Genomic DNA, 9200 nt, shown 5'->3' with positions numbered 1-9200 from the left:
GCACGTGATAGGAACTAATACAAGGTGTGTATCCAAAATGAGATGCCACCCTGACCACAGAGCCCTGACTCCCGCCTGCTGAACTCCTCAATTACCAGCCAAGGAAGCCCGGTCTTCTTGGCCAGTGTTTATCTGGCCGGCTTGTCTCGGCTGCAGGAGGAAACTGAATATCCTGTTTGGAATGAACAGAAAAGGGCTCCTGGGATGAGTCAACTGGGGTCGGGTTAGGAGGTAGACAAGATGGAAAGGGGAACAAGAGAGACCGACCTTTCCCCTTTTGACACACACGCGGCCTGATTTATTATAACTATTGCATACTTTGGGAGGCCCCGAGCCCTACTTCCCAGTCTTCTGCCCAGTACAGATATTTGCTGCATCACCCCTAAATCCACTCGAAGCTTCCATATCTGCACCTTCTGCCTGTGACTCCAATAGACATTTAGTCGTGGAATTGAGATTCATAAAAGCTTGCAAGACTGATCCAAGATTTGACTGACAGCAGATGCTGCGTGTGTGTGCGCGCAGCAGATTGAGGGGGAAGAGCGGAAATTTCATCAGCACAGGCTTCTTTCTGACAACTTGGATTTCTGTGCAGACTAACTTTTCCTTGAACACTGGAAATACACTCAACCCAATATATTGTGCGCAGGCCAAAGGGGCAGTAAGTTGAAACCTGCTACGGAAGCAAAGTGACTGTATAGTCAGGTTATCGTCAAAATCAGGACACTTTTTAGGGGAAAGAGGAGTATGTTCTGTAATTACACTGAGACAACCAGCATAACACGAGACTGTCCTGGGCAAGTGGGGATGGATGGCCACTACACACCAGGCATTGCGAAGGCCCTACAACCAGCTTTCCATCAGATTTCACTTGAATGAGGTTATTTGTTCGATCTATTTTTCTTCCTCTTGACAGGAAAGAAGAAAACGCCTTTGGTTTCCTAGTGTGTGAAGTGACTGCTTTGGGCCCCGCTAATTTCCCTCGGAACGTCACCAAGTCTGCACTTGGCTGATGGAGACTTTGGTGCGAGGCATCACCGACAGCATGAAAAAGTGCTGATTTCTACTCTTCGTTAGTTTCGACTTTTCTCATGTCTGTTCTTGATTCATTCTCACATCTGTGGCTGGGATTCTGTTCAGAATCCCAGGTACCTGAGGACAGTTGCCAAGAGACGTCTTCTTTTTGCCTTATGACTTTCATTCCCTCCAAGTGTGGGGCTAGAAGCCAAGTTTCCTGCCTCGTGCCCTCTTTGTTCTCATCTGTGGACACCTACTCTGCGTGATCATCTAGAGGAGTGGGTTTATTTGGAGCACTGTGACATGGTGTGGTTCAAAGACCATCAACTGGATCAAAGGACCTGCGCTCAGAGCGCCTAGCACAGAGCCTGATGAATCGTAGGTGCTCGGTAAATGTGAGCCAACACCCAGTCAGACCGTCCTCATCAGTGCAGGGCCGGGGAGCAGTGGAGGGGCGGCCTCTGTGGCCTTCTCGACCAGCAACGTATCAGAGGAGGAGTTCCTTGCCTGGGGCTCCCAAGTCAAGCCTCCAGTAATAGGCGCTTGTACCGTTCGGAGCAAGTGGTAGCTACAAACATTGGGGCTTCTCTAGATTGAGGGTCTTTAGGCTAAGCATCCTTCAGACCTAAGCGTGATTCCTTTGAGTCCCTGGAATCTGAATAGGAAGGAAAGATTCTTGTTCCTCCAGATGTGAAGGAGTAAGGTTTTCCCCTAACTCAGAACTTGAAGGGAGAAGTAAGGAAATTGCGTAAAAGGGTAGAAACACGCTGGACTTTGGAGCTGGATAGCTGTGGGTTTGAACATCCACCCTTACCAGCACTTATTATCGTAGTCAAATTCACTTAAACACCTGGAGCCTTATTTGTAAACTAGGCATAATGGTAACTAGCTGCAGGGTTGCCATGACAGCAAAATACTACATATCTTAAGCCCTGGCACAAAATAGGCTTTTATAAATGGAAACTATTATCGCCTAGGATTATCTAACAGAACAGTAACACTCAGGTAGGTGGGGGAAATAGCTCTATGACTGGGAGCCCCCAGAAAGAAGATCCTAACATCATAAATCTTGAAAGAGAAAAAAGCCCTAAGACTATACCTGTGACCTATCTCAACTGGGCAGTTTATATCAGAAATCCTCTTGTCCTGGGGCAAGTCAGATTATGTCAAATCTATGACTGGACTTGATCGATTGGTAGGGATTGCCTGAAGTGCAGTTGAGAAAGATTCTGATGCTGAGTCTGAACTCAGGGAGGCATGCCAGAATTGATTGATTAATGATGCCTGCCCTGGGTGCAGGACTGGGGCGGCACATAATTACCCTCTGTTCCTCACTGACCAATGCATAAGACTGCTCTTAACACAGGCAAGGGTCTGGACATCTAGAGCAGCGGTCAGGCTTTGGGTAGCTCAGGGGAAATAAATGGAAGGCAGTGATGCTCTAAAGGCTGATATAAAAGGAAAGGTGTGGAAGATCATGGGAAATCCTTGATAGTATGTTGGACAAATTCCAATGATTTCCTAAATCTAACCAGGAGCAGCCCAAAAGGGGCAGCCAGAAGTGCCTGAGAAATTACCTGAAAGAGTCAAGAGAAAATTACACGTTTAGTGCCCATGACTATACCAGCTGGCATCACGCAATGCTGCACGGCCCTCCTCTCTGTGGTAGGGTCCGCAGGGGGCCACAAATGAGTCACAGTGGGCCAGGCGGGTAGACAGTTGCTAGCGGGTCCCTGTGTGGCTTGCCTGAAAGGGAATCAGCTACTAGGCTCCTGTTGACTGTCTCCTTGAAGCCAGATCTTCCCATGTTTAAAGAGAAGCTGGTTTGTGTGTGAAATGTCCATATTTTTAAAATTTGGATCAAATTAAAAAGACACACACATGCTATACAGGCCAAACAAAAGCCATCTGCAGGATGAATGAAATCAGCCAGTGTTTGACCTCCAGGGTCCAGGCTAAATCCAAAATCATGAGCTTTGCACTCTAGGCTCGGAATGACTAGACAATGACCTACCTTTCCAGTGGTCCTTCCTGCTCATGCCTTCAGCTAGCCACGAGTGGTTCTGGTTCCCAGGACACCTGAGGCACCTCCCTGCCCCTGCATCTTTGCTCTGCTGGCTCTGGAATTCCTTTTCTCCCAGCTCCTCCAGCTCTACCTTGAAAGTTCTACTCCTCTTTCTGGAAGTCTTCCCTGATGTGCCCCCAGCCAACGAATAATTAAATAATTACAAACAATCTACTCCCGGCTGGACACTCTCAAAGTGTTATATTTCATCTCTTTGTTTTAATTTCTATTATTCTGACATGCCCTACCCATCAGAAGGCTTAGGAGAAAAATGTTTTTTAATTAATTAATTAAAAGAAGAAAAAGATCGGGGCCATAAAAAGAGCACATCTTGCAGGGTCACTAAGAGCCCAAAGCAAGCTGCCCAGCCCACATCTCGTCTATGTCCTGATGATGGGCTTGGCCCAAGAAACCGGAAGCCAAAGAGAGAGACAGCTTCAGGTTTCTGCTTATAGGACAATTACTCAGCCATGCAGACTATGTCAGGCTTTGATGGCTTCTGCGAAATGCCAAGCATTTCTAAGGAAGCTATCATTAAAGTCAGCCTTTTGATCTCTATTCATCCAAAGCACGTTTCCACATCCCCGCCAAGAATTCTTCACATTAGCCCAGAGTGCTGTGTCTCCATCCTACGGTTAAGCCCTGGCAGCTTTTGCTACCACAGCACCAATGAAATGCAGCAGGAGAAGCCACGGTGACTCTGATGAAGCAGTCTGCTGGAGACAGCATGGCGACCAATGCACAAAGGCGCGTGTGTTTGTGTGGGAACCTTGGGGACGCTGTGGAGTATTGTGGAGGTGGGGTGGCTTTGCCAGGCCCTCGTGGTGGCGCCTCAGTGAGTGTCACTGGATGTTGTGGGTGCCCAGCTGCAGCCCTGAGTCCTCTCAGCACTGAGTGACAGGTGTAACTCAGATGTGACTTAAGCTCTCCTGCTTGGGTGTCAGGGACAGTCAATCATGCTAGCAGTTTGCCCTGAAGTCTACCTTGCCTGCTGTGTGCCACATCCCCAGAACTTATTTGTACACTTTGACCAACATCTCTCAGTTCCCCACCCCCTTGAAGGCTCATTCTCTTAACTAACCCTTACTCTGCACTGTCTCCTGGGTGTCCTTCTGAGTTACTTGACATCTCGGAGTTCAGTTTTCTTGTTTGTGGAACAAAGACAATCACACTTTCTACATCATTGTTTTGAGGATTAAATAAGGTAGTGTATAGATTGGCACAACTTCTGGCACATTCTATGCTCTCAATAGAAAGTCTCAGGGCAGTCCCATCAACAGAAGGATGGACAGAGATGATGTGAGAGATCACACGCACACACACACACACACAGTGGAATACTACTCAGCCATAAAAAAGAAGGAGATTTTGCCATTGGCAGCAACCTGGATGGAGTTGGAGGGCAGTATGCTAAGTGAAATAAGTCAGAGAAAGACAAATACTGTATGACATCACTTATACGTGGAATCTAAAAAATACAACAAACCAGTGAATACAACAAAAAAGAAGCAGCCTCACAGATCTAGAGAACAAACTAGTAGTTACCAGTGGGGGGGGAGGGGCACTACAGGGGTGAGGGAGTGGGAGGTACAAACTATTGGGTGTAAGATAGACTGAAGGATGTATCGACATGGAGAATGCAGCCAATACTTTGCAATAACTATAAATGGAGTGTAACATTTAAAATTGTATAAAAAAATAAAAGTTATTTTTTAAAGTCTCAGCATATTTAACCTTCTCTCCCAGCCTTCATGAACAGCTTTCAGCATCTCAGGATGGAGTCTCAACAGCTCATAGACTTGAGTTCCTCAAAGGATGTTTTCCATTTGCCTTATAACCAGAACAAAACCAAATGGTTCCAAGAAGTGGGAGAAGTCCAGTCCGTGGAAGGTCTGTTGAGGACATATGAAGAGCCTGAACAGACAGGGAACTAGACACAAGCTCTTTCCTCTCTCAGGGTAAAGAGGACAGTGTTCTGTGCCATTGTTTGCACAAGGAGAAAATTGCTGGTATGAGGTCACACAAAAGGAACTTGAAGGAATGAGAACTCCCAGGCTGTACATCTCAGCCTGCGTCAGCCCAAAGAACCCTGTGTCTCCTGGTTAGTGCCGATTCTTGTATTTTATTTTGTACCAAAAGGAACACAAGTTCTCTGTGACAGTTAGATAAACAACCCCAAGGCTTAGCAGAGGATGCTTAGATTTCCAAAATAATTTTTTTCTTAGCAAGGCCAAGGAAGCTAGAAAAAGAAACAAGTCAGGTGTGTTTCTTCTCTCCTGATGAAGAAAAAAAAACTGCTCTGGAGGAATCCTCCAGATATTTGCAGGATGAGAGGATAAACCACTGAAATCACCCTGGGCCAAAAGCCTCCTGTTCTCATAGGACAATGCTCCCATTTTGTTTTGTTTTTGTTTTTGTGGTTTTCTGCGGTGCGTGGGCCCTTCACTGTTGTGGCCTCTCCCGTTGCGGAGCACAGGCTCCAGATGCGCAGGCTCAGCGGCCATGGCTCACGGGCCCAGCCGCTCCGCAGCATGTGGGATCTTCCCGGACTGGGGCACGAACCCGTGTCCCCTGCATCGGAAGGTGGACTCTCAACCACTGCGCCACCAGGGAAGCCAATGCTCCCATCTTAAGGGAGGGATTCTGGTCAGAAAATGGAGAATGATTCTTTCTATTTGGAACAGAATGAGAATTGGGGAGTTGGTTCTGGTTTTAAAATTCATTCCATCCTCTTTTCCTCAGTCACCACGTGCAATTATTTATCCTCCATTCCATCTCCCCCAACCCTCCCCTCACCCACTCTTTTTTTTTTATTGAAGTACAGTTGGCTTACAGTGTTGTGTCAGTCGCTGCTGTACAGCAAAGTGACAGCCACACACACACATATATTCTTCTTTAAACATTCTTTTCCATTACGGTTCATTCCAGGAGATTAGATGTCGCTCCCTGTGCTATACAGTAGGACCTTGTTGTTTATCCATTCTAAATGTAATAGTTTGCACCTACCGCACCCAAACACCTAGTCCAACCCTCTCCCTGCCCCCATCCCCCTTGACAAGCGCAAGTCTCATCTCTACGTCTCCCTCACCCACTCCTGAAGCCTCCCCATCTCACTCATGCTGTGAGCTTGGGGGCATCCAGCTGGCCACCAAGACAGTCAGCTTCCAACCAAGTCCTAATGTCCAGGCCCAGTTTAACTTTGACCCCTACTGGTAGGGCTGGTGGACAAGAGGCAGCGATGGCTGTTAAGGCACCATCTGGAGTCAAGGCCACTTAGAGGCGGGCAACACCTAAACAAAATGCCGTCAGCTAAAAGAATTAAAGTGGAGTGTGGGGAAAGGGCTCGGGAGTGGGGAGGGATGGGTAGAGATTGCTGTTATCCGTCAAAAGTCTGGTGGTGCTATCTGATGTTTCAAGCTATGTACATGTTCTTGCTTTGATAAATATCAAGACTGTCGTTTTCTAGAGAAAAGGGTTTGGGAGGGCAGAGTGCCTAGCTTAGTAGATGTGTAATGTTTGAAATACCCAGAAAGCCTTGGACCAAATAGAAACTAAAGTTCCCACCCACGCAGTGGCTGTTCCTTGACACTTTCTTGAGGTGCAGCGGGAGCCTCCCAGACCCAGGAGACTCCTCCACGCCCATGGCTTCATCCCACAGCCTGCTCCACCCTAAGCCTGTCCTTTCCTTTTTTGGCCTTTTGAATATTCAACAGAGCCTAATTTAAAGGTCTTTCTTTGTAATCGCTGTGGCTGCCAGACGGTCCCTAATCTAAAAAGTACTTTGGATTCTGTCCAAAAGTTTGAAATCCCACGTATTGTGGTCAGTGCAAATGTTAGGTTGTTTTGACAACTGCATCTTAAGGATAAGGACTAGCATTTTCAGGGTCCTTCGCTTGGCTTTCTGACTTACACAGACTTGGATGCCTGGCTGTATGTAAGACTTTTAATATTTTTCAACTGAAGACCTAATATTTTTTCCTTGTCCTCAGGGAACAGTAAGGCATCCTTGAAATGACCTGAATTCAAAGCACTTGATGAAATTACTATGCTGATTATGTTCTGAAGGAAAGAATTTCTCTTCTCTGCAAAGATACAAACACATGCTGGATAAGCTCTTGTTTGGGAAGCTGTAAAGGAGATTCATGTCTGTTCAGATATTTGCACAAGTGACCTTTAAACTTTGTTCAAACCCTCAGATCCAATGGTTATAGGTCCCTAATCGGTTGTTTATACTCAAGGACCATGCAGGGTGGAGAGATGCAAACTCCTGGGGCTCTCCGAGGGGAGATTTAATGTATTTAATGCTCTCCGAGGAATTTAATGTATTACAAACCATTAAAAATGAGGTAGCTGTGGTCCTTTATCCTTATAAGGATCTGATGTCCAAATTGTGTCCGAAAATGACAAAAGTCATGTTAGAAATGAATCTAGTATGACACCACTTACATATATAGCAGTCCCCCTCTTATCCATGGTTTTGCTTTCTGTGCTTTCAATTACCTGTGGTCAACTGCAGTCTGAAATATTAAATGGAAACTTCCAGAAATAAGCAATTCATAAGTTTTAAATTGCGCACTGAGTCGTATGATGAACTCTTGCTCCGTCTGGCTCCTTCCCACCCAGTACAAGAATCATCCCTCTGTCCAAGGCCTCCACACTGTATATGCTCCCCAACAGTCACTTGATGGCCGTCTCAGTTATCAGATCAACTGTTGCAGTATCACAGTCCTGTGTTCAAGTAACACTTATTTTACTTGATAATGGTCCCAAAGTGCAAGAGTAATGATGCTGGCAATTCAGATAGTCTTACTGAACGTAATTTACAAATTAAACTTTGCCATCAGTATGTATGTATATATAGGAAAAAACATAGCATAGATAGGGTTCAGTGCTATCCATGGTTTCAGGCATCCACTGGTCTTGGAAGGCACCCCCCCCAACGGATAAGTGGGGGACTACTGTATGCAGAAAATATCTCTAATCTTTGGAAAACAGACAAGAAACTAGTCGATGATGCCTTAAGATGGAGACTAGGAACCAATTTTGTATCATGTGCATTTGTCACCATTCAAACAGAAAAGAGCATTTATTTTGAAAATGTTTGCTGATTGTATGGTTCTTTCCAGATTCTGTCTAGGATCACCTTTTTGTAAAGTACTTCAGCAAAAAAGAGGTACTGGCATTCAAATACAGCTGCCTGACCATGGCCATGTTCATTACACAAGGACTCTTCCAATCAAACATTTCTCAAGCACATATTTTGAGCCTGGTGCTGTTAGGCACTGTAAAAATAAAGGTAAATGGGACAAAACTGGAGATCTCATGGAGGACGGTGAGGAGGAAGAAGAAGGAAAGGAGACCATTTGGTGCCACTGGAAAGTCTCTTCCTGCAGCTGTTCAATTCTGCTGCTCTTTGTGTTCAGGAAATGCGGTTGGGTCATAGCCCGTGTCTTGACGAGTCTTAGAACTCAACTAGAGGACACATGTTTCATAAACCAACCCCACAAGTTTCATACTAGACAAAGTACTATTACTTCAGTGGTAGCATCTTCGTCTTTCTGTTCCTCTGAAACTCTTTCACTCTCTCCGTTCCTTCATTCTGTTTCCAAGAAGGCATAGATGAGATCCTGGGCCTTTCACGTCTGCTCTGTTTGAGATGATTCCAAGGACATTGAAAATGCAACAGATAATGCAGTTGAGGTGCTGAGAACCCCAAATATTGTGGAGAAAAAAAATAGCCGAGGACATTTCCTGCCACAGATGGGACAAATTTTCAATTCTCCCTGAGGAGTACTCTAGCACTCCTGAAAACTGTCCTAGTACTCTAGCACTCCTGAGGAGTACTCTAGTACTCCCGAGGAGTATTCCAATATTCTAGTACTCCCGAGGAGTACTCTAGTACTTCTAGTACCCCTATAGTACTAGAAAGGAGGAGGACAGGCCAACAGATCACTTGTGTGAAGAGAGAAGTCTTGCCTTCTGCTCGTTGTCATGATTCTGATTTATCTGTGGTTACCTTTTGAAACCCATTTCCTAAAGAAATTCTTTCAGCCATTTCCCAAAACAGCTTTTTAAGTGGCTATGAAAGATTTCGGTCATTTTTCTCCCCCGGTTTTAC

This window comes from Pseudorca crassidens, chromosome 10, assembly GCF_039906515.1.
Source record: "Pseudorca crassidens isolate mPseCra1 chromosome 10, mPseCra1.hap1, whole genome shotgun sequence".
Classification (NCBI taxonomy): Eukaryota; Metazoa; Chordata; class Mammalia; order Artiodactyla; family Delphinidae; genus Pseudorca; species Pseudorca crassidens.
This window is presented reverse-complemented; position numbering follows the sequence as displayed.